The sequence below is a fragment of the Lissotriton vulgaris genome, unplaced genomic scaffold (assembly GCF_964263255.1).
Source record: "Lissotriton vulgaris unplaced genomic scaffold, aLisVul1.2 SCAFFOLD_772, whole genome shotgun sequence".
Taxonomy (NCBI): domain Eukaryota; kingdom Metazoa; phylum Chordata; class Amphibia; order Caudata; family Salamandridae; genus Lissotriton; species Lissotriton vulgaris.
Genome location: NW_028247866.1, coordinates 421,351 through 448,514, shown reverse-complemented (window position 1 = coordinate 448,514; position 27,164 = coordinate 421,351). Strand labels below are relative to the sequence as shown.

At 44.2% G+C, this 27,164-nt stretch overlaps 1 long non-coding RNA gene across 1 annotated transcript; it reads left to right on the top strand.

The window, feature by feature from the left end:
* Window positions 1-26,171, top strand: LOC147665000 (uncharacterized). Its single transcript, XR_015305069.1, has 7 exons — window positions 1-57; window positions 166-323; window positions 432-479; window positions 587-641; window positions 727-783; window positions 880-937; window positions 24,735-26,171. It is a non-coding gene; the product is annotated as an uncharacterized LOC147665000 (long non-coding RNA).
* The last annotated feature ends 993 nt before the right edge of the window (window positions 26,172-27,164 follow it).

The following is a 27,164-nucleotide window of genomic DNA, read 5'->3' as shown; positions in this document are numbered from 1 at the left end:
GCGATCGCAGCGATTCAAAGGAGACAAGTTGGAAGCCCCGTGCACCGTCAATCGAAGGTACATATTTGCAAAGTCATCGGTTAAGTCCCTGATATTAAGACTACAAACATATTGTGAGAGCATTCTAAATTTGTAACACCACAGCTTTCTAATGATTGGTTCCAGGCGGAGGCACCAGAAACCCAGATACAGATCGCAAAACATACTTTGAAGGAGAGTCCTTTGTACTACAATTCCCTTGATCCTTTGCGGACCCGGAAGTCAACGCGACCGTGGTGATCCGAAGGAGACAAGCGGTATGCTCCGTGCCCCGTTAACTAAAGGTACGTATTTGCAAACCCATGGGCCAAGTTCCTGATATACAGACTGCAAGCGTTTTGTGAGGGTACCCTGAATTTGTAACATCCCGTTTTGTAAATGATTGGTTTCAGGCGGAGGCAACAGAACCCCAGATACAGACACCTGTGCTCTCCTGCCAGGTAAGACGCTTTCGAATGCCGAAAGTTTCCAGTAACAACGTCCGATTACACCGGTTCTTATAGTCTCCCCCCTTCTCTCTTTTTTCCCCCCCTCGCCCCTGTTGAAGCATGCAGAGAGGCAGGGTAAGATCGTCATTTATGCAACACGGACCTATAAACAAAGTAAGTGTTGAGTACGTGTGAGTTGTGAAAATGGTTGCATAGATGAAATGTGGCAGGGCGTGTCATCCTATGATTTTTTCCATAGATAACTTGTACACGTCGGGAGCTTTGTGCAGGTCGTCCACAGTCTGAAAATCAAGAGGTAAGATAAGGAGGCATCAAAATCTTGGAGTAGGCAGCACTCAATAATAATAATACTTTACCTAAAAGAAAGTTTTCTTTCTTTCTTTTTTCATAGACAACGGTCCTGATGATAACTCAAAAATAACACGAGTTTGAAACGCGTAGACCTTTCAGTAAGCCAAAAATATAAAAAGGGTTCCAAGAATTGTAAAAATAAATCTCCTTTGAGAATATTAATTGGAGATGGCTTAACTGTGAAGAATTTTATTCCAGTACTCATTTAAAAAGTACACTATTTTTGTTGTTTGTGGTGGTACGTCTGACGAATGAATGGAGGCTTGAATGGTTCACTTTTTTTGAATTGTATATTGTAACTGTTTTTGTCTATGTAAATATGAATGTTTTTCTTTGTGTACATAAGGTCTTAAAAATGTGAATTTGGCAAACTAAGATACCAAAGTAGGAAATTTATAAATAAAATAAAAAACAAATAAAAGAAGTATTAATACACCCAAAACATGGTGTTTTAGTTCATATGTTTTGAAAAAATTGTTTCGGTTAAGCAAATAGCGGCACGTTTGCTGTTAGATGAGCATAAATCCAATCTCAACAGCTTGCCACCAATGGGGGAAACTGCCTGTTCAGCTCTGTCCCACAGTCAAGTACAGTGGTACACAGATCTCCATACGTCAAAGAGGCGATGAAATTCCGAAAGAAAATGCATGAGATTTTATGTGTAACAATTAAAAAAACAATACAGTAAAGACATAAATAACGTAAAAGTTGTGAACTGAGTTTACAAATGTATAACCAAAATGTACTGATGAAAAAAGGTACAAAATCAAAATTGGGCCTGGGATGGTTAAGTAGGGGAACAACATTTGCCAGTGTAAGTTCCACAGTGCTCAGCCCTCTGGCAAAATGGTTTGGGCAATACCACACAGGTATGCAGAATAGCACTTCCTTTCTCACACTTCACTGGTCAGTAGGACAATTTTGCAAGAGAGTAGGGCACCTTGGACCTAACCGGGCATTTCAAAGATGCAGGTGCCTTTCCACTAGCTCATAGCTACCTGCAGAAGTCTAAACTCTATGGTCTTCAGCAATAGATTTTCAGTACCTAGGCTACTGGGATCAGGGTTGTCTGTAGTCAGTACCTACAGGGCCAGAATGGGAACACAAACCAGCCCTGACAATACAGCTGGACCAGCCTTTTTTTTTTGGGGGGGGGGAGGGGGGTGGGATGTGAGAAGCACTGCTGCGGCCTCTTTAGCAGTGCTGCTACTTTTTTTAAGGGGGTGATATTGCAGCACTGCTGCAAAACCAGCACCCAATGACAAAACCGGCCCCCAAAACGAAAAAAACCCCCAAAAGACCCCACCCTTCCAGCCCACCGGGTAAATGCCCCGTGGCTGCTAGTGCCAGTCCGGCCCGTAGTTCCCCACTAGGAGGGAATGGGGTGGAATGGGGTTGGGTGGGGAATGCAGTTTTCTAACACATAGGGCCAGATGTACGACCCTTACAATTTGCGAGTTGCAAATTGTGCCGTTTTGCGACTCGCAAAATGAAATTTACATCAGTGTTTCAGACACTGTTTGCGATTTCTAATGGGGTCGCAAGTTGCATGCCTCAATAATATTCATGAGACAGGTGCAATTTGTGACCCCATTGGGAATGACTAGCACTCCCAGGGATGGTGGCCTGCTGGGGTCAGCAGACCACCATGTCTATGTCTGCTTTTTAACACCTTGGCAGCTAGGGGTTTCCCGCTGGGTGCTGAACTCTTTGAGATCCCATTGTTTGTGACAAAGCCAGCTCGTCATAAGCACAGGGCAGGTAAAGCCCATGACGAGCTGGCTTTGTCATCAGCACTGAAGGGGTTAATTAAATAACGCTGTTTTTTTTTAATGCAGCCCTTTTTCCTTAAAGGGAATCATGATGCATTTAAGAAAAAAAAATTAAACGTTTCGGTTTCATTTTTTAAGAGTAGGCGGTGGTCCGAGGGACCACCGCCTGCTCTTAAAAAATATTTTTGCATCCATTCACAAAGGGGAGGGGTCCCTTGGGGAACCCTTCCCGTTTAAGAGTGGCTTACCACCTACTTGAAGTAGGTGGTAAACTGTGAGTGTTTTGCAACCGCAATTGCGGTCGCAAAAAAATAATACATTGAAGTGCGAGTCGCTATTAGGAAGGGACTCACTTGGCACGCCCCTTGCAAATAGTGAGTCGCAAACCCTATTTTGCGAGTCGGTAATAGGTTACCGACTCGCAAAATAAGGTTTGTACATGGGGCAGAACCAATTTTCGGCCGCAAACGGGCTGATTTCCCATTTGCGCCCGCAAAAAACAGTTGTACATCTGGCCCACAGTTCTAAGACGCAGATTCCTTCCATTGTGGAATTTCTACTGCAGAGGCAGCTTGAAATATCCGTACGCAGGCCAGAAAACACACTCCTTAAGATCTAGAACAATATTCTGCTGACAGGTTCATGCCAGGTAAAGGAATCAACTCTTCCAGTCATCTAGTAGCAGGCATAAAGGTAGCTTCTTTGGTTCCAAGACAATTTTGAATTACAAGTGGGCCAGGCACAGGTTATTTAAAGTACACTAGCATAACATTTTTTGTGACCTTAAAAAGGTCCTAAATATCACACACACACACTTGCATTTCACTGTGACGTAGTCCCTGTGCTTAGTGGCACCATTCTTTTTTTCCAAGTACTTAAAGTGTAATAGTCCATCCACGCTCAGGACAACTCAAAGGCTATATTTATTTATTTCACATTTTATATAGCACAACAATAGCCATGTCAAGTGTCAGTGCACTTTACCTGTAAAGCAACAATGGAGATAGATAACTCCTTCCAGAGAAATGTAGTTCAAGTTCTGCAATAATCTTGTGAAGAGACATGGACATGCAAAGTAAAATAAAAAAACTAGAAAAGTATGGAGAAAAGCAAAAGGTAAATGTGGAAAGGCAAAACAGTAAGGGGGAGATGGATGAATTTGAACTGGAGAGGCATTAGGGGACCATGGGTAACAAATGTAGGGCATAAGTAGAGTGTCAAGTTATCGGCTGCAACCGATTTAAAATGGTAGAAACCCTTCGAATAGGGCTATCTTCCTTACTCTGTCTAAACAGTAAATTACTAATTTCTACCACTAGATGTCAGCATTGACATATCTATCTTTCAAGTACTTTATCTGTGAGATTTTAACCACTAGTAAATTATGTTTTTTGTAGGTTTGGTACTGCTGATGTGCCCTCGTAAATAAGGGCGGGGGCTAACCACATGCATAGGCCTATACCTTGGTGGAATAATGACGTGACACAGACACAGGGAAGCTCTAGTTGGACAGGAAGTCACGAGCGACCTCCAACCATTTATTTATAGCCTTCAGGCCACGCCTGGCCTGAAGGTGCAACAATGTGTGCAAGTGGTTCCGGGGCTCAGCCGAGACCCTCGAACCACTAGAACGCTACATCCCTTCCCAAATTAGTTCTTGTTTCTTCGAGTTCAAATGTTGCTCATGAGTCATACTCAAAGTCTGCCAGCTTCTGGCTGGGCCGGGGGTTTGGCCTCAGATGGTGCATGTTCCTTCCTCTCGCTGGGACTATTGTCGGCGTTGGGGATTGCGCTGGTGGTGTAGCAACTACTGGGGTCTTCTCTCTTTCATGTTGTGCTTGCTCATGAACTTCACTTTGATCAGTGGGCATGATGTCCATGTAATTTTCGAGGCTTCCTTCATCTGCTGTTGATTTTGCAGGGATCCGCTTGAACCAGGATATGTTGCGGGTTACTTCCTCTCCATTTCTCTGGACGGTGATTGCAGTTCCTTTTGTGGTTTTGACGACCCAAGGGTCAGGTTCATATGGTGTTCTGAACTTGCCTCCCGGCCATCGGGTTCTTAACAACACTGTGTCACCCGGTGCTAGTGTCCGACTATGTGTTCTCCTCTTTTTGTTTGCTCTGTCATTGTTCACTCTCCTCCTCCTTTGGGTTTCTTCAGGTTTGTATTGCTCTGTTGTCCATCCTTCAGCCATCGGGAGGCTGTCTCGGCGGTTTCCTGCAAACATCAATGACCACGGTGTCCTTTGTGTTGTGCTGTGTGGTGTGCTTCTGTATTTGCCGAGGAAATGTTGCAGCGCCTTTTCTGGGTCACTCTCCTCTATTCCGGCTATTCTCAGCACTTTGTTAATTGTCCGCATAAATCTCTCGGCCTCAGCATTCGCCTGGGGCCACTGCGGCGTTATGCGATGATGTTGGATTCCTAGGTTCTTCAAGAATTCATGGAACTCGCTTCCCTGAAACGGGGGCCCATTGTCCGTTTTGTGTATCTGGGGGCGTCCAAACATGGCAAATACTTTGTCTAATATGGGCTGGACGTTCTTGAAGCTGGTGGAGTCTGCTAACTCCACAATCGGATACTTGGAAAAAGAGTCGATGAGCACGACTGTTGTACGCCCATCGGGGAAACTCCCAAAGTCCATGCTGACCCATGACCAGGGTGCTGGGGCATGTTCCTCGGTGATGATGGGTGCAGGAGTTTCATGGTTGCTGGTGAGCTGGCATGCTCGGCAGTTCTTTACTAAATTGTCAATGCTGGCCTCCATTTCTGGGAACCACACTTTTTCCCTCATTCGACCCTTGATCCGTCGTATACCTTGGTGTCCCGCGTGTGCCAGCGTGGTGGCATGTTCTTGCAGACTTAGGGGTATTAGTATGCGGCGTCCTCTGAGGACTAGTCCATTTTCCGCCATGCTGAGCTCGTTGTGGATTTTCCAGATGTGTCCCAATCTAGTGCGATCGATTTCTGGCCAGTCATGGTTGTCTCTCAAAAATCCTTGCCACGTCCCAGACTGGATGGTATCTATCACCTTCTGTAGCACTTTGTCTTGGCGGTAGTGTTCCAGTATCGAGGGTATTGACATGGCTTGGGGGCACGCACCTTGTGCTAAGAGGTTGATTTCCTCTTCAAACAGCGTCTCTTCTTCTCTTGATTCCATGGCTTCTGCTGCTGGATGACGGGATAGGAAATCCACTGGTTTTTTTTCTCCTGGTCGGTAGACAAGGTCCATGTGGTACTGTTGTACCTGAATTGCCCACCTTTCGATTCTGGGAGGTGGATGCGGTGCGGTTCCTCTGAAAAGAGGTATCAGCGGCTGATGATCGGTGACTAGTCTGAAAGGGCATCCGGCCACATATAGATGGAAGTGGTTGCAGGCCCACTTTACTGCCAGCGCCTCCCTCTCGATTTGTGAATAGCGAGCTTCGGTGGCCGTTAGTGCCTTGCTGGCAAATGCTAATGGTGTCCATACCCCTGGCTCTGCTTCTTGAGTGAGTAAGGCCCCAAGCCCTACTGGGCTGGCATCGACTAGGATCTCGGTTTTTCTGGCTGTATCAAAGTACGCAAGAGTCGTTGTATCCAACAGTGCTGTCTTGATTTTTGCAAACGCTTGCTCCTCTTCGGAGCCCCATTTCCACAGTGCATCTTTCTTGGTTAAGGCACGGAGTGGCTCAGCGATCGTTGCGAGACCGGGAATGAAACGTGCACAGTATTGCGCCATCCCGAGGAAGCTCCTCACTTCTGACGCTGTCAATGGGGCTGGTGCGTGTTTGATGGCGTGTGACTTGCGTGGATCTACTTTCACTCCTTGGTTGTCAAAGATGTACCCAAAGAATTCTACAGTCTTTTGGAAGAATTTGCATTTCTCCCGGTGCAGTGTGACGCCGTGTTCTGAAAGCCGTTTCAGTGTTGCCCGTAGCCTCTGGTGGTGTTCCTCGCTGGTTTTTGAGTGGATGAGGATGTCATCGCTGACATTTAGTACGCCTTGTAATCCGGATAGCACCTCCTTGATCGTGTTTTGAAAGATTTCGGCAGCTGACGAGATGCCAAAATTCAAACGTTTATACCTTCGCAGCCCAAGGTGCGTGGAGAATGTCGTTATGTATCTGCTCTCTTCTGCCAACCGGAGTTGGTGATATCCGGCGTGAAGGTCGAGCTTAGAGAACCACTGGGCTCCGTTGAGGTCTGCTAAAATGTCATCTACTGTCGGTGTGAGGTGCCGTTCACGCTTGATGGCTTTATTGGGCATGCGCATGTCTATGCAAATGCGTATTTTCCCCGGTTGGCGGGGCTTTTCAGCAATCACCATCGGTGAGACCCATGGGGTGGGGCCAGTGACTTTCTCAATCACATCTTGTTGTTCCAGCTTTTCTAGCTCGTCCTCTACTGCTGCTCTGAGGTGGAATGGTATTCTCCTGTGCCGGAGAGCGATGGGTTGTACTGTCTTATCGATGTGTAGTTTTATTGGCGGCCTCTTGATCATGCCTAAGCCTTGGAATAGGTTTGGGAACTGCAGTAGTAACTCGTCAACTTGAGTGCTCTTCACAGCGTTGGCGAACGCGATGAGCTGGAGGTCTTCTGCCGTGTGGCTGCCGACGAGGAGGTCTGCTTCTCTGTCCACCACATGGAATGTCGTGGTAACTTCGTGTTCTTCCGCCTTCACTTGGACCACCATTTTGCCTCGCAGCGGAAGCGGCTCTTTCCCGCCATATGTGAATATGCGGACTTTCGATGGAGTCAGTCTGGGCTTTGGGTGTAGATTCTTGTAATGCTGGATCCCCATGACATTAACTGTTGCGCCAGTGTCAATTACTCCAACAGCTGGGGAGCCGTCTATGAGGATGTTGCACTTGGGCTGTGGTCTTCGCCGCTTCTTTAGGTCGCTCGTGAATGAGACGAAGTAGCATTCGTCATCTTCGTCTTCGGATGAGTCATCAAGTCTGTCGTACCGTCGGTATTGTGGCCTCATGTCTCGCGGCGATTGTCTTTCTTCTATCTCTAGTTGTCTGACTGCCCCAGCCAGTGACTTCTTGGTGGTCGGCCCTCGTCCTCTGGCTCTTCCTCGGCACACACTAGAGAAGTGATTCGGGATCCCGCAGTTTGAGCAGGTCTTCCCACGTGCTGGACAGCTTTCTGCGTCATGTGCTTCTCGTCCACAGTATCCACACGTTGTTTTTCTCGGCGTTCGGGCTGACCATCGGCCTCTTCCGCCCTTCGAGGACGTTCTGATCGCGTCGACTCTTTCTGTCTTGATTGTCACTCCAGGGTTTGTGCTGGTGTTGAGTGCTGCCTCCATTGCCGATGATCGCACATCGGACAGTTCGTGAGATCTTGCCAGTAGTAGGATTTCTTCTAGCGTGATTTTGGGTTGTCGGAGGATCAGCGTCCTCAGTGGCTTGTTTCGGCATCCTTGAATCAGTTGGGCGGTGACTTCCTTGTTCTGATCGTCCTCGGTGCACGTGCTGACGAGCTCCCGTAGGCGAGCGTGGAATGCATCCATGGTCTCGCCTTCTCGTTGTCGAGACTGTCGAAACTTGAACCTTTCATAATGCGGGTTTAGTTGAGGATCGAAATGCGAGTTCAGAGCTTGGACTGCTGCGTCGTAGTCATCTCATTCCCCTGTGTCCGGGAGGTGCTTGAACACCTTGTATATCTCCTCACCCCCAAAATGAATTAGCAGGGAGCGTTTCACTTCGTTGTCCTTCTCCCTTGTGGCTATGAAGTAGTTGTTTAATCTCCCCAGCCATGTAGCCCACCTGGGTGCGACAGTTGAGGGGTCCGCTAGTCCACTGAAGGGTGGCAGCGCTTGTACCTGAGCGTGTTGCGCATGTTGCAGGGGTGGAGGCTGTGCTGTGTTGTTCTGTGGTTGCACAGCATTGTTGCCTGGTGCTGCGGCCTGCTGCGGCGCTGCATTGTTGTCTGGTACGTTGGACATTTGTTTGGTGGCGTATGGTGCTGCACGCTGTGTTGGGGTATCCTTTGTTTGGTTCGTTTTCGAGTTTCGCCAATGCTTGTTTGCTTGCTTGTGTGTTTTTCTTGCGTGACGGCGCTTGGCTTTGCCAGTGCTTGTTTTTTTCTAGTTTCCTTTGTCTGCTGCTTTGGCCTGTCGGGTGTGCGCGACCTTCTCTCGCTTATCGGCGGCTCTGCCGATGTTTCCACTGTCTGCTGGGCCTGCGCGGGACTTCACACGCGGTCTCTGCGTGCTCCCGGCTCTTCGCGGTGCCGGCTCGCGTGTGCGCATGCGCGGGGCTCTGCGGCGGCCTCCGCAGCGCTCCTAGGCCTCGCGCTCGCTTGCTCTTTCCTCCCGGTGCCTGATGCAGCTCTGGCCCCTCGCTGCTTACCGGGTTTGGAGCGCCTGGTGGCCTGTGGCCCTGGACGGGGACAAGTTTGTCGTCGTCGTCGTCCTGGGGGAGGAGCCGCGCTCGGCTCGCTGCTCCGCTCTCGATTCTGCAGCAGGCACTTCAGGTAGGGACAGGGCTATCCCACCTTCGTCGCCAGTGTAGGTTTGGTACTGCTGATGTGCCCTCGTAAATAAGGGCGGGGGCTAACCACATGCATAGGCCTATACCTTGGTGGAATAATGACGTGACACAGACACAGGGAAGCTCTAGTTGGACAGGAAGTCACGAGCGACCTCCAACCATTTATTTATAGCCTTCAGGCCACGCCTGGCCTGAAGGTGCAACAATGTGTGCAAGTGGTTCCGGGGCTCAGCCGAGACCCTCGGACCACTAGAACGCCACATCTTTCTCATGGTCCCAGGACATTTGTCTCTGGAGGGTAGGGTAGTGAACTGGCTAGTAATGTATAATGCTGGTTTAGGCCTTTATTCAGTAGCACCTTTGCAGGTGTGCGCCAAATGCAGCATTAAGCAGCATATTTCTCTTCTGCACCTGCTCTCTTCCAACTGTCTAATTATAACAAACATGATCAAATATTATAAATCTAAGCATGTTCTCCCATTTGTGTTCTGCTTTCCCACCTACCTCATCCCTCCTCTTAAAAAGAGAATTTAGGAACATTGTTAACTTCCCTACTCTTGACCTCGTTTACGTCAACAAAGATGTTTTGTGATTGTCTGTGACCCTGGATGAAGCTTATTAAAAAACATAAACCCAAAAGAAAAATCCTATGCACACTACTTCCGGTATTTCGAAAGCCTAGCACGACTTCATGGGACAGTCTTAGCAGGTGCAGAAATCCTTTTTTAAGTGTCCCAGGAAGTCATGCTCTTCCTGGGACAGTCTTAGCAGGTGCAGAAATCCTTTTTAAGTGTCCCAGGAAGTCGTGCTAGGCTTTCGAAATACTGGGTCTGCCGGGATCTTGGCACAATAAAAGTCAATATGATTTCTTAACCTTTAATGTGTTTCCTTTCAAGCGTGGAGTAGCAGATAGCGTTCACAAGATAATCTAGAGTCAGTGGGGCATATTTACAAGGAGCTAGCATGTTATTTTTTTTAGGCATCAGCGGCGCAATCAGTGCTTCACACTGCTCCATATTTACAAACTGACGCATTGGAGGCCTGCGTTAATTATACCTATGCCAGGAATAATGTATGCAAGATTTTTGTTCCCATGTTTAAAGCTACGTAGAATTGATGCAATGAAATTTACAACTTTTCACTGCGTCACTCTACGACTTGACTGTGTCAAAATCCTTATGCCTTCTCAAACCAGGCCTAAGGATTGACGCAGGGCTTTTAACATGGGACTCTCGTCTCTGTTCTAACGCATTACTGGAGTTGCGTCTGTCTCACGACTAACTCCAGCAAAGCATTACTTTTGCGCTAAAACATGTGGTAGAATTTCTGACAGATCCGTAAATCCTTGCGCCATGGGGCACTGTATTGTATATAAAGCACATCCATGGCGTCGTTCGGGCATTTGCGTCAGGCTCAAGAAATCTTAGTAAGGAAGAGTTACCCAGCAACTGTTGTGCTTTCCCAGTCCCCTGACCCCTCTACTCCCAATGTGAAATATTATTTGCCTATGCATTTCTTGGAAGGATACTTCCCCGATCTCAAATTCTAACTTGAATGCAAGCACACCTTAGCTCCTTGAACCTCTAGTCTTTTACATACACAGTTGTTGGCACCATCTTGATTATTAAATGGTGGTGCCTGTGACTGCCTTTGGTGATCTTCGTGCTTATTCCAGTTAACTTCTGGGGTCTGTGAGAAGGTTAGCAGATATGTCACTTGTCCTCATTACCAGTGAGTCTGAGGCAGTCCCTCTCTGATATAGTAACGCATTGCTATTCCTGCCTCCATGAGCCTGTGACTCTACTAGGGAAACATGAGATTTTAGCGTTTGAAATACAGAAGGGCTCTTACACCCTATTTGGAGGTGCGATCATCTACAACCCTCCTGGTTATAAGGCAGACTTTAGCACTGAGCTTCTTACCCAGCTGTTCCCCGCATGTCTGAAATGTAAGAGTTACCTAGTAATAGGCGATTTTAATGTTCACTACAAGGACATAAACTGCTGTGCAACTAAGCACCTCAGCAGTGATATGGAGATCAAGCAGCTAAAACAATGGATGGGTGAACCCACCCATATTGCTGGACACACCTTGGGCCTTGTTTTCTCCAACATAGAGTCTATTTACATAAAAGAAATTAGACCTTTACTGTGGACAGACCACTCTCTGATCACCTTCACCCTTAGTCTCCCGAAGAAGTCTTTCTGTCCCCAAATTCCGGTAGCAGGAGAAAAGAGGGCTTGGAGGCAGGTCACTCTGGATAAATTTGAGCGGCACTTTAACTCCACGGACCGTGATGACTCAAAACCAATAACAGGAGGGATGAGTGCAGAAATATCTTGATGATAACATTCTGAATACCCTTGATCTCTGTGCCCCCCCAAATAGGAAATAAGCATCAGGCTAGAATCAAATCGGAAAATTGGTACTCTACGGATCTCAAGACACTGAAAAGAAAACGTAAAATCCTTGAGCATAAATGGAGGCTGTCTAAAACAGACATAGACAGACAGTTGTATAAGGTTGAAATGAAAAGTTACAACATTGTAATAAAAGAATGCAAAAAAAACCTATTTCTCTAATTGTGTGACCATGAATGGCGGCTCATCCAAAGAACTATATAAAATAGCCAAAGAGCACTGCAACCCAGCCGGTATGTCGCAAACCCTGACTCCATCGCGTGAGGGCTGCGAGGTGGTCAGTAGGTTTTTTGTGGACAAGATTAAGGGGATTTATGCCTCCTTTCATGCAAAGCCGGTACCTGACGACTTAAAACAGGATTTTTTTAAATCCTAAACCGTTTCGTCCTACTCACCGAACAAGAGGTGGAAAAAACCATGATGGAAGTTAAATCAGGATGCCCACTAGATCTCTCGATTTCCTCAATCATCTGCCCCAATGTTACAGTCCTTAATCAGTCATTATGCACGGCAGTATTTCCGGAGATCTGGAAGAATGCTAAGGTAGTTCATTTGCTAAACAAAGCAGGTACCGATGCTCATAACCCAGTGAACTACCGTCCCATATGCCAACTACCCTACCTATCCAAAGTGTTGGAGAAACTAGTGAATAGGCAGCTGACTCATTATCTTGAAGCAATTGAACTTCTGGATATTTCCCAGACGGGCTTCAGAACTAACAATAGTACTGCGACAACCATTTCAGCAGTACTGGACAACATCAGATGTGTGGTAGATCAGGGCAAAACCACTGCCCTGATCTTATTAGATCTGTCGGCAGCGTTCAACACTGTCTCACACAATCTCCTGCTGAAAACACTATCCACCAAGGGCATACATTCCAAAGCCCTACAATGGCTCCATTAATTTCTGACCAATTGAACACAAACTATACAGCGTGTGTACTTTATCTTCCACTCCATCTCCCATCAAACACGGCGTACCACAGGGTGCATCATTGAGCCCCACTCTTTTCAATATTTATGTGTCCTCTCTGGCAAACATATGTGGAAAATGGGGCATCAATATATGCTCCTACAACGATGATAACCAACTGATGGTTACTCTTGACGGACAAGATGACACTAGGACCAGACTTACTAGCTGCCTTACAGAAATAGCAGCAGTGATGTCTGGCCACTATCTAAAACTAAATGCAGACAGGTCTGAAATCTTATTGTTTGGGGGTGCTCATCAAGTCTGGAACATAACTTGGTGGCCCTGTACCCTGCGCAAACCCTCGGCTCCCAAACAGGTGGCAAAAAAGTGGTAATTCTCTTGAATAATGCACTCGCCATGCAGAATCATGTTCATGCACTCTGCGGGAAAGGTTTTGCTATCCTAAAAATGCTAAAGAGAACATTCCAGTGGATTCCGCTAGTGGATTCCGCTAGGGTTCAGAAAGACCCTGGTCCAAGCACTGCTTATTAGCAGGCTGGATTATGGAAATGCTCTTTCTGTTGGCATAGCGGACTACCTTTTCTCTCGACTGCCAGAATGCGGCTGCTAAAGCAGTATGCAATGAGAAGAATTATAGCTCAGCCTCGGAATGCATGAAGACTCTACACTGGCTCCCAATGAGACAAAGGACCATGTTTAAACTACTGTGTCATGCACATAAGGTCCTGCATCACACCGGACCTAAAATTCTCCACGGCAGAGTCAAGTTCTATCTTCCCAACTGGAATCTGCAACCGTGCCACCAGGCCAGGGCAACCACTAAACGCATTAAAAAGTCCAGAGTAGGGGGTCGTTCCTTCTCACATCTGGCGGCAAAACTCTGGAACGAACTTCCATCTGAACTTTGACTTACTGATTGCCGCCTATATTTAGAAAAAAGCTGAAACGCATTTATTCCCCAAAGCTTGATTAGCTACAGAACTCCCCTCCCCACTGGATTTCCCACCGAAAGGTCTTTCCTTCAGCACCGTGATATCCATCCGTATGAATTTCGCGCTTTATTAATAAATAAACAAATAAATAAATAATGCCTCAGGAGACTCCTACTTGCATCAGCTTTAGGGTTCCTTTGTTCTACACTCTCTCAAATGAGCTTATTTACAAGCACTGTGTACCACTTTTGCATCACTTTTAACATGGGAAAAGTGACATAAGGGTGGCACAAGGGGCTTATAAATCTGCCCCAAAATAGTTAGCATTATCTTGAATGCGGTTTCTAGCATAGGTGAAGGGTCTTGACTTATCCTTTATGCTCAAACAGATGATAGATTTTTATTGAATTGTATGAACTCAAAAATATGCAGTGAAACTTCATTTTCATTGAAATGTTCTTCCATTCACACTCATGCTTGAAAACGTGTATATAGAATTAAAATCGACTTTTTAATTGTTTACCACAAACTGATACAGTCTTTCTGTGGTTTAATAACATGAAGGCAAGAGTTATATGTTAGTGATTACATATAATATATTGATTTGGGAGTAGCCTAGCCTCTGATTCACATCGACCTAGCCCAGTTTCAATCGACCCTATTGTGGCACGTGCCATTTGTTGATAAATTGTTTTGCAGTCAATGCACACACACATCTATACTAATATAATAAAGAGAGAGCCCAAACATTTGAGGCGGGTAATCTCAGGAACCACAGCACCAATCACAACACCCAATACAGAGTTGGAAAGGACAGTTGCAGCAGAAGGACATAGGCTATGCAGAAGCCCACCATATACCTTTTAAAGGTAAAAGAACGGGGCCAGTAAAGTAGTCCCTTGTGGGCGTGTCTGCGTTGTGCTGTGGGTGTGTGCTGGGGGCGTGACAAACACTGGGGGCGTGTGGTACGTTCCACCCTTCATGCCATGTCTCATATCGTGTGCTGTGGGCGTGTGCTGGGGGCGTGGGCATGTGCGGGGCGCGGGATTACGGAAAAAAAAACGAGCGTTGTGCCCAATATTTCATTGTTTTTTCTTCCCAGGTTCTGTACATCCCAGTTCCGGGTGTGCTTGCCCCGTGCTCCCAGTGACAAGCACCTGCTTTACTGTATGGAGGTCAGACATGGCGCTATTCCCAAGGGCCGGAAGGAGCGCAAACAGGGGCCATTGTGCAAGAAATGTAATCTCGCCTTAACTTCCGGTGACGCCTGAAGCGCACACTGGAGATTTTCCACTTCTGTTGCGCACAGGCCTCGCGCCACGCACATCCGGACACAAGGCCCGCCTTCCCAGAAATAGCAAGAAAGAGACTATCCCTCCCCCGGGAATATGTGATGATATTCCGCAAACCAGCATCCTGCATACCATCACTCCGCAATTTTTATAACGTGGGCCTATTACTCCACAAAGACATCATTTCTAAAACTTTTACAACACATATGACTTTATCACGCATGCCATTATAACACGAATGCATGTGTGGTAAAGTCATATACATTGTAAAAGTTTATTATTAAAACATCAAATATATGTATGTATATATGTGTATTTATATATAGATATATATATATATACACATTTTTTAATTTAATTAAAACATTTATTCTTTTAAATTGCATTATTTACATTATTTTTATTTATTAATTTATTTTATCACCCTTTACACCCTAAAAACGAATCCCACCCTGCTCCCTTTAAATACCCCTGCACCCCATAATCATAACCCACCCTTACTCCTTAAAATACCCCAACACCCTTAAACACTAACCCATTTTAACCCTATAAATATACCCTGTACCCCAAACCCCAAACCTATCCCTAAACCCTAAAAATATCCCTGTACCCCAAACCCAAACCTAGCCCTGAACCCTATAAATATCCCTGTACCTAAAAACCCAAACCCTAAAAATACCCCTGTACCCCAAAACCCAAACCTAGCTCTGAACCCTTAAAATACCCCTGTACCCCAAAACCCAAACCTACCCATGAACCCTAAAAATACCCATGTACCCCAAACCTAGCCCTGAACCCTAAAAATAACCCTGTACCCCAAAACCCAAACCTACCCCTGAACCCTAAAATACTCCTGTACCCCAAAATCCAAACCTAGCCCTGAACCCTAAAAATACCCCTGTACCCCAAAGCCAAAATCTAGCCCTGAACCCGAAAAATAACCCTGTACCCCAAAACCCAAACCTACCCCTGAACCCTAAAATACTCCTGTACCACAAAATCCAAACCTAGCCCTGAACCCTAAAAATACCCCTGTACCCCAAAACCCAAACCTAGCCCTGAACCCTTAAAATACTCCTGTACCCCAAAACCCAAACCTATCCCTACACCCTAAAAATACCCCTCTACCCCAAAACCCAAACCTAGCCTGAACCCTAAAAATACCCCTGTACCCCAAAACCCATACCTATCCCTAAACCCTAAAACTACCCCTGTACCCCATAACCCAAAACTATATTAGAACCCTTAAAATACCCAAATTTACATTGTGATATTGGACACTTCTGTTTCATTATCCCAACTTTTATCTTTTTCTTGAATGTTGCTGATATCACCTTATTGTAATATCTGATTTTACTCTAATAAAGCTTTCAAACATAAAAAAAAAAAAAATACCCAAACACCCCAAAACATATACCTTAGTACCCCATAACATATACCCCTATACCCATACTTACCTTATCCAAACATAAAAAAAAACATGCTTTTACCATTCATGCATTTACAACGAATTTCGTTGTAAATGTATGCGTGGTAAAAGCATATGAAATGTAATGCCATGCGTTATAATGGCATTGCGGAGTCATGGTACTTTCGTAATGAAAGTATGCGGAGTGATGGTATGCGGAAAGAATGTTGCGGAATAATGGGTGTTTACCCTCCCCCGGTAAGTATATTGGTGGCACGGCGGGCCCACATCTCCAGCAACATACTCATATTTTTTCACCACCCATTTGAAAAATGCACAGGTCTCTCTCATTGATGGCCAGCACCGACATACACTTTTAGACACACCTCCCGCCCCAAGTTCTAGAATGGCGAACTTTAGAGCTGGGGAGCTACGTTCGAATCTAGGCATCAGCTCAACATCCTGTGATTCCAGGCAAATCCCTTTGTCTCCCCGTGCCTCCCACAAATGAATGTGTTCTTCTGTAATGTAAATTGTGCTCATGTCATGTTGTCGAGTTCGCGCTATAAAATATTGCAAGGAAAAATAAAGTAGGGAAACTTGAGTTCACACACTACTGAACGCGCACTCTTAAGTGCATCAGCAGTGCACTGTGAATCGGAGCGTTTCACAGGCCTGTCACAGATAAGAAATGCTATCAAAACGAAATCCTACAAAACAATCTACTACTGGCCGGCAGTAATTCATACCCGGACAACGTCGGGACGGGCTGCTAGTATATTATATGTATATATATATCTAAGCAGGAGAACTCACACTATTTCACGTCAGTTCATGGTTGCTGTAACTGATACTCAAATGTGAGGTAGCGTATAGAGCAGTTAAAAGAAAACCGAAGTGTTAAGACTAAAACAGCTGAAACATGAGCTTACACCTTGTAATTACTACCTAGGTAATGTTTGTTGAAAGGCAGTGCAGCTTGACGTCACACCAGTCAGGAAAGGGTGCGTTACCTCCGCTTGTGTCTCAGGAGTTATGGGGGGGGGGGGGACGAGGGCTCCGTCCGGCGTCACAGTGGGCGTGTGTGGAGGACAGCCGGGGGCTGTCCGAACCGCGCAGGCATCCGTTTTTTCTGCACCACGGTAGAAAGTCTGCTGTGGTGAAGAGGTTAATAGGCTTGTTAGTCCCTCCTTAGTATGGCCTTGCCTTCATTTGTAACCTCCCATGGCTACTGGCCCCTATACTTTGGGTGTTACAAGGGACCTGTTATTTAGTCTGTAAGCACTATTTACTTAATTGAGTTTCTCTTACTGCAGGCCAGACATGCGCTGCTTCAGCTGAAACCGCTTGCGTTTTTTAAAGCAGCACGGCCGCCCCATAACACGGGCTTCCTCTTTCAATTACTTTACCCCGGCATTATCTTGTGCCTGTTTCACCCCCTACCCTCACAAGTAAATTGCATTTAGAAATGATAAGCTAATTAAGTCATGTGAATTTCCGGTATCAGATAATTGTGTGCTAATGGACTGAAGCTGATAACAGCACATCTGTGTTACATGTCATTCGCACGAAGCCACCTGTCGGGTTGTTTTCAAAAGCCTGTTTTATTAACACCACCACCACCACTTCCACCACCACCACCACTTCCACCACCACCCATACCACCAATACCACCACCATGAACCAATACCACCCCTACCACCAATACCACCACCATTACTACCACCACCACCATCAATACCACCACCTCCACCAAAACCACCAATACCACCACCACCACCACCAATACCACCACCACCAATACCACCATTACCTATATCACCACCAACACCCCCACCATCAATACCACCACCAATACCACAACTAATACCACCACCACCAATATCACCACCACCAATACTACCACCACCAATACCACCTCGCCATCAATACCACCACCATCAATACCACCACCACGAACCAATACCACCACACCAATGCCAATACCACAACCACTAATACCAATACCACCACCTGAGTGCCTCTCGCTCATTAGTAATAGCAGGGGCACTGTACGAGGCTGGAGCTCACAGCTGAGACCAACTCCCCTCCCTCCATGCCTGCCATAAAGCACAGCCCGCCCTGCACCAGGAGGTGAAACCAGGGCCCTGCTACACCTGGAGTGTTTTTTATTAGGCTGAAGCTATGTAATGCCACACTGCACATGCAGGAAATAGCCCCCACCCGCTCTTCCTCCTAAGTCGCCACAGTGTAATCAACAAGCGAAAGATGTTGGAGTGCTTTGTTAGTGTTTATAGCTAGGATCATATGTAACTCTCACTTCACACTTTGTGCCTGTGTAATTTACAACACTTACACATCTTCTTCACTGCACTATTTATCACTGCTTTGAAGACATCTCAGGCCGGTCTCTTCCTCTGATATTTACAATCTAACAAGCAGTCGAGAAGGCCCTTTATTGCAATACAATAGGTCTCACATTTGCTAGAGTTTAAGCTTTTAGTATTGTAAATTACAATGCCTTTTATTTATGTTTTAAAACACAAAACATAAATAAAAGGCATTGTCATTTATAATGCTAATAGCTTGAACTTGCTTGAATGCGAGACCTATTGCATTGCAAATGCTTGTTCTATATTGAGCTGAAGTTAGAAGAACATCCACAAGACGGCGATAAAGACAAACAAGTGCAGAGTAGGTAAGAAAAGCAACACTCGGAGGTTGATCCGCTAGACATAAACAATGCCTGAGGAATCTGAAAGTTGATGCACTTTTTGGAGTGGGCAGAGGGCAGTAGTTTAAGTGAGATGAAAAAGTGGTGGTGGGAGGGTCTCTAAACGAGGCATTGCTAAAGAAAGGTCATTAGTAATCCTTTAACAAAAGAACTGACCTATTTAATTAAGTGTGTGTCTTATAACATGTAAACTAAAACCCTGTGCTTAACACATTGTGCCACCCAATCAGTAGTAGGGTGCCTCTGTATGTGTTTTCTGTTATTGCTTCCAGAGGGATCACTGACAGAATATCGAATACAAAAATATAGAATGCAGAAATATCGAATTCCTATCTACAAACAGGTAAGTCCAACAATATCGAATCAAAAATATTGTTGTAAAAAAATATAGTTAGTCAAAATATCAAATTTTTTAAAATGTCTTAAAAGTAATTTGAAATTAATGAAATAATAAATATAATTACCTAAAACATTCCTAAAAATACTTAACCTTAAAATTATAAAAAAATGTAAGTTATTAAAAAAACATACAATGTTATTTTTTAATATATATATATATATATATATATATATATATATATATATACATAATATTAATACAAAATATACAATACGTTTACCGTACGACAGCGGGAGGGTAACATTTACTATTACCACTCCAGTGAGTGCAACAGTAAAAAAAACGTTGGAAAGCGTAGGGGTAAAATTACTATCCCACTCCAGTGAGTGCAACAGTAGAGGAAGCTTTGGATAGCGTAGGGGTAAAAATTACTATTCCAACTCCAGTGAGTGCAACAGTAGGGAAAACGTTGGATAGCGTAGGGGTAAAAATTACTATTCCCACTCCACTGAGTGCAACAGTAGGGAAAGCGTCGGATAGCGTAGGGGTAAAAATTACTATTCCCACTCCAGAGAGTGCAACAGTAAGGAAAGCGTTGGCTAGCGTAGGGGTAAAAATGACTATTCCCAATCCAGAGAGTGCAACAGTAGGGAAAGCGTTGGATAGCGTAGAGGTAAAAATTACTATTCCCACTCCAAAGAGTGCAACAGTAGGGAAAGCGTTGGATAGCGTAGGGGTAAAAATTACTATTCCCACTCCAGAGAGTGCAACAGTAGGGAAAGGGTTGGATAGCGTAGGGGTAAAAATTACTATTCCCAATCCAGAGAGTGCAACAATAGGGAAAGCGTTGTATAGCGTAGGGGTAAAAATTACTATTCCCACTCCAGAGAGTGCAACAGTAGGGAAAGCGTTGGATACCGTAGGGGTAAAAATTACCATTCCCACTCCAGAGAGTACACCAGTAGGGAAAGCGTTGGATAGCGTAGGAGTGAAAATTACTATTCCCACTCCAGAGATTGCAACAGTAGGGAAAGCGAGTCGGTAATAGGTTACGACTCCCAAAATAGGGTTTGTACACGGGGCAGACCAGTTTTTCGGGCACAAACGGGCTGATTTCCCATTTGCGACCGCAAAAAACAGTTGTACATCTGGCCCACAGTTCTAAGACGCAGATTCCTTCCATTGTGGAATTTCTACTGCAGAGGCAGCTTGAAATATCCGTACGCAGGCCAGAAAACACACTCTCCAAGATCTAGAACAATATTCTGCTGACAGGTTCATGCCAGGTAAAGGAATCAACTCTTCCAGTCATCTAGTAGCACGCATAAAGGAAGCTTCTTTGGTTCCAAGAAAATTTTGAATTACTAGTGGGCCAGGCACAGGTTATTTAAAGTGCACTAGCATAACATTTTGTGTGACCTTAAAAAGGTCCCAAATATCACACACACGCACTTGCATTTCATTGTGACGTAGTCCCTGTGCTTAGTGGCACCATTCTTTTGTTCAAGTACTTAAAGTGTAATAGTCCAACCAAGCTCAGGACAACTCAAAGGCTATATTTATTTATTTAACATTTTATATAGCACAACAGTAGCCATGTCAAGTGTCAGTGCACATTACCTGTAAAGCAACAATGGAGACTGATAACTCCTTCCAGAGAAATCTAAATCAAGTTCTGCAATAATCTTGTGAAGAGACATGGACATGCAAAGTAAAAAAAACTAGCAAAGTATGGAGAAAAGCAAAAGGTAAATGTGAAAAGGCAAAACAGTAAGGGGGAAATGGATGAATTTGAACTGGAGAGGTATTAGGGCTCTAGGAAAAGACTGCGGACCGAACCATGGGTAACAAATGTAGGGCATAAGTAGAGTGTCAAGTTATCGGTTGCAACCGATTTAAAATGGTAGAAGGAAACCCTCTGGATGGGAAATCTTCCTTACTCTGTTTAAACAGTAAATTACTGATTTCCACCACTGGATGTCAGCATTGACATATCTATCTTTCAAGTACTTTATCTGTGAGATTTTAACCACTAGTACATTATGTTTTTCTCATGGTCCCAGGACATTTGTCTCTGGAGGGTAGGGTAGTGAACTGGCTAGTGACTCAGTCACGCTACTGTAATGTATCATGCTGGTTTAGCCTTTAGTCAGTAGCACCTTTGCAGGTGTGCGCCAAAAGCAGCATTTAGCAGCATATTTCTCTTCAACACCTCCTCTCTTCCAATTGTCTAATTATAACAAACATGATCAAATATTATAAATCTAAGCATGTTCTCCCATTTGTGTTCTGCTTTCCCACCTACCTCACCCCTCCTCTTAAAAAGAGAATTTAGGAACATTGTTAACCTCCCTACTCTCGACCTCGTTACGTCAACAACGATGTTTTGTGATTGGCTGTGACCCTGGAAGAACCTTATTAAAAACACATAAAACCAAAAGAAAAATCCTATGCACACTCCTTCCGGTAATAGATGGCCCTGCTCCAATAAAAATTGTATCTGAAAATGTATTTTGAAAGCACTGGAAAGCATTGCTCCTGGCACATTTTTGACGTTTGCAAAAAGTATAAACCCTGATAACACAGGGTAATACCCACTGCAATCTAAAATAAAAAAAACAGTAAAAACAGGACATCCCAAGTGCAAGGAGGAGAAAGAGGGTGGGGATGAGGCAGGAGGAATGAAAGTTGGATGATGAATAAAGAGTGAAAACAGGAAGATGTAGAGCAGCAGGATGAACACACTGTATCAGGTCAAAATAGGAATAGGTGCACAAAACGTTGGTAAGTTCCTAGGTTAAGGTTGTTGTATCAAGAGTCACTTACACGGAGAACCTGCGGATCACTTTCCGTCCTCCCACAACGGCTTCAAGCCAACTAACTTGGACAGGCGGATTTGCTTGCCCTTGATGACCCACCGCACAACCGGCGGCGGACCTGGCCATCGTACAGTTATTTTGACGCATGGATAACTTTTTCCTCTAGCGTCTTACCGATACTCATACCCGATAAGGACCGGGTTGGAACTATCACCGGTCCCACGATACAGTCTTCTCACTTACTTAACAGCCCTGAAGAGTCACGGGTCTACCCCGTTGTTGACGAAACACGTGTCGGCTGGTTTTCTTATGAAACAAATACTCACCGGATAAATAAAACAAACACGAACAAAAATAGTTGGATTTTGATCTTATCCTTTCATCTAATGATACAACAACCTAACCTAGGAACTTACCAACATTGTGTGCGCTTGACTTTGCTGACATTTATACAGGAGGGTGAGTCTGTCTACCCCTCCCTTTCTCAGGGACCAGGGTTATCTCTGATCAAGAAGCACCAACCACCCAAAACCACCCCTTTTTTTCTTTATTACTCTCTAACCACTACCTGTAGAGCGCTATCATATTTCTGGACACTCTCATAACCCTTCGCTGAACCTCAAAAATAGGAATAGGTGTTAAGGTCAGGGGACTAGGAACACACAGACAGTGGGGAAAGTGAGTAAGGAATGGTGCGAGGTAGGCAGAGAAACAGAACCAGAGAATGGTAGTTAAAGTGCATGCTAGAAAATGAACATTTGAGGTTTTAATATTTTGCTCGTTGCTAGAAGGATCACTTCACAGATGTCTTCAGGTAAAGAAATCCAAAGAATGAAGCATATCTTCCCCGCATCTCAACTTAACCCACCAGTGATCATTTAAGCCATGTTCACTTAAAAAGGATTTCTGCACCCGCTAAGACTGTCCCAGGAAGTCGTGCTAGGCTTTCGAAATACTGGGTCTGCCGGGACCTTGGCACAATAAAAGTCGATGTGATTTCTTAACCTTTAATGTGTTTCCTTTCAAGCGTGGAGTAGCAGATAGCGTTCACAAGATCATCTAGAGACAGTGGGGTATATTTATAAGGAGCTAGCACCGCCGCAGCATGTTATTTATTTTAGGCAGCAGCGGCGCAATCAGTGCTTCACACTGCTCCATATTTACAAACTGACGCATTGGAGGCCTGCGTTAATTATACCTATTTTTTGAAAGTGGAGGGATGCACACCATTTTAAACCAACAACTCATTGTTCTTCAATTTAATCCGCCTTTGTTTCATATTGCGTGCAAATCAGATTGTGAGGCATGCCCTGCTGCCACCATTTTAAGAAACATGTGAAACGAGGGACTTTTGTAGAGCCCCTAAGCCAAATGCACAGCTATGTGCCGCTATTTTAGCGTGCACTTAAGATTCATTTTTTATCAGTCTTTCAATTAGTAAACCATTTTTATCCAATCTTTAAGTTCCTGTTTAGAAAGCATTTTAGTTCATTGTTAGTCTTCATTCCACCAATCGGGTTCAGGTGCCAATTTTCAAATTTCTGACATTCAAACTGAGCCAATCCAGGCTTCTTTGCAAGAATGCGACGAATACAAGAAGTCCTTCACAAGTAGATTTGGCTTAGGGGCTGTACAAAAGTCCTGATAAAAAGACTGATAAAAAATGAATCTTAAGTGCACGCTAAAATAGCGGCACATAGCTGTGCATTTGGCTTAGGGGCTGTACAAAAGTCCCTCGTTTCACATGTTTCTTAAAATGGTGGCAGCAGGGCATGCCTCACAATCTGATTTGCACGCAATATGAAACAAAGGCGGATTAAATTGAAGAACAATGATTTGTTGGTTTAAAATGGTGTGCATCCCTCCACTTTCAAAAAATGTTCGTAACTTGAGCCCTACCCAGGGATTGCACCCGCATCAAAGGTTAAAAACGAGAACTGAAAGAAGAGTGTTTATGATTCACACAATCGGAGCAAACATCGGAGTCCTTCGCATGATTGAAAAAGATACACATTTATTTATTATGGTTTTAAATCAGAACAGATAAATAATAATGAATGTTGAATATAGTATGCTTATGAGCGATGTCAACCTTTTGAATGATGCATAGTGGGAGATGTGGTTCACTTAGAGATTACAGTCACGATGCATTAAGAAGCGCTTGGGTTATAGGCGAATCAGGAGGCAGAATACCAGGGAGGAAGGTCTTTATATAACACGTGGGTGGTAAACGATCCGTTACACAAATCTGTATAATCAGGATGAGGACGCCAGACGCTGTAAGATCGCTGCAATAGGTAAGCGTAACGGTAAAAGGATGATACGTTTGTCTAGAGGTTTACAAAAAACTTAACAGGGAAGGCATGGCTTGTGTTAATAGGAATATCGCTTACGGCGAGCACAGTGCAGTCAGAATGGTTTAGCCTTTAATATTAAGCAGCGCGGCATGTTTGATTAAAAGTGAATAACTCTGAATACAGAGGGTTTATAGAACGGAACACGCTCACGCCGGATGGGAGGGTTAACAACTGGTACGATGCATAAGAGAAGTAATGCTGTTGAATACGTGGTAGCACAATCAGTATGTTAAACATTAGGCGCTAGATGACTGTAGCACTCGATGGTTGACACATGTACGTAGAGCATTGGAGAATAACGAAAAGAATACAGTGTTTTACATTAATGAGGGAATGACGTTGAAAGGTGGCATTTTTTAGATACTAAATAATGTGTTGTGTATTGTGATTAAATTGCAGTGACCCCCGAAGAAGGGCACATGGAGGCCCGAAATGCATTGGGTTTTTTATCTGCACAATAAACATCTACTTGTGAAGGACTTCTTGTATTCGTCGCATTCTTGCAAAGAAGCCTGGATTGGCTCAGTTTGAATGTCAGAAATTTGAAAATTGGCACCTGAACCCGATTGGTGGAATGAAGACTAACAATGAACTAAAATGCTTTCTAAACAGGAACTTAAAGATTGGATAAAAATGGTTTACTAATTGAAAGACTGATAAAAAATGAATCTTAAGTGCACGCTAAAATAGCGGCACATAGCTGTGCATTTGGCTTAGGGGCTGTACAAAAGTCCCTCGTTTCACATGTTTCTTAAAATGGTGGCAGCAGGGCATGCCTCACAATCTGATTTGCACGCAATATGAAACAAAGGCGGATTAAATTGAAGAACAATGATTTGTTGGTTTAAAATGGTGTGCATCCCTCCACTTTCAAAAAATGTTCGTAACTTGAGCCCTACCCAGGGATTGCACCCGCATCAAAGGTTAAAAACGAGAACTGAAAGAAGAGTGTTTATGATTCACACAATCGGAGCAAACATCGGAGTCCTTCGCATGATTGAAAAAGATACACATTTATTTATTATGGTTTTAAATCAGAACAGATAAATAATAATGAATGTTGAATATAGTATGCTTATGAGCGATGTCAACCTTTTGAATGATGCATAGTGGGAGATGTGGTTCACTTAGAGATTACAGTCACGATGCATTAAGAAGCGCTTGGGTTATAGGCGAATCAGGAGGCAGAATACCAGGGAGGAAGGTCTTTATATAACACGTGGGTGGTAAACGATCCGTTACACAAATCTGTATAATCAGGATGAGGACGCCAGACGCTGTAAGATCGCTGCAATAGGTAAGCGTAACGGTAAAAGGATGATACGTTTGTCTAGAGGTTTACAAAAAACTTAACAGGGAAGGCATGGCTTGTGTTAATAGGAATATCGCTTACGGCGAGCACAGTGCAGTCAGAATGGTTTAGCCTTTAATATTAAGCAGCGCGGCATGTTTGATTAAAAGTGAATAACTCTGAATACAGAGGGTTTATAGAACGGAACACGCTCACGCCGGATGGGAGGGTTAACAACTGGTACGATGCATAAGAGAAGTAATGCTGTTGAATACGTGGTAGCACAATCAGTATGTTAAACATTAGGCGCTAGATGACTGTAGCACTCGATGGTTGACACATGTACGTAGAGCATTGGAGAATAACGAAAAGAATACAGTGTTTTACATTAATGAGGGAATGACGTTGAAAGGTGGCATTTTTTAGATACTAAATAATGTGTTGTGTATTGTGATTAAATTGCAGTGACCCCCGAAGAAGGGCACATGGAGGCCCGAAATGCATTGGGTTTTTTATCTGCACAATAAACATCTACTTGTGAAGGACTTCTTGTATTCGTCGCATTCTTTCAAAGAAGCCTGGATTGGCTCAGTTTGAATGTCAGAAATTTGAAAATTGGCACCTGAACCCGATTGGTGGAATGAAGACTAACAATGAACTAAAATGCTTTCTAAACAGGAACTTAAAGATTGGATAAAAATGGTTTACTAATTGAAAGACTGATAAAAAATGAATCTTAAGTGCACGCTAAAATAGCGGCACATAGCTGTGCATTTGGCTTAGGGGCTGTACAAAAGTCCCTCGTTTCACATGTTTCTTAAAATGGTGGCAGCAGGGCATGCCTCACAATCTGATTTGCACGCAATATGAAACAAAGGCGGATTAAATTGAAGAACAATGATTTGTTGGTTTAAAATGGTGTGCATCCCTCCACTTTCAAAAAATGTTCGTAACTTGAGCCCTACCCAGGGATTGCACCCGCATCAAAGGTTAAAAACGAGAACTGAAAGAAGAGTGTTTATGATTCACACAATCGGAGCAAACATCGGAGTCCTTCGCATGATTGAAAAATATACACATTTATTTATTATGGTTTTAAATCAGAACAGATAAATAATAATGAATGTTGAATATAGTATGCTTATGAGCGATGTCAACCTTTTGAATGATGCATAGTGGGAGATGTGGTTCACTTAGAGATTACAGTCACGATGCATTAAGAAGCGCTTGGGTTATAGGCGAATCAGGAGGCAGAATACCAGGGAGGAAGGTCTTTATATAACACGTGGGTGGTAAACGATCCGTTACACAAATCTGTATAATCAGGATGAGGACGCCAGACGCTGTAAGATCGCTGCAATAGGTAAGCGTAACGGTAAAAGGATGATACGTTTGTCTAGAGGTTTACAAAAAACTTAACAGGGAAGGCATGGCTTGTGTTAATAGGAATATCGCTTACGGCGAGCACAGTGCAGTCAGAATGGTTTAGCCTTTAATATTAAGCAGCGCGGCATGTTTGATTAAAAGTGAATAACTCT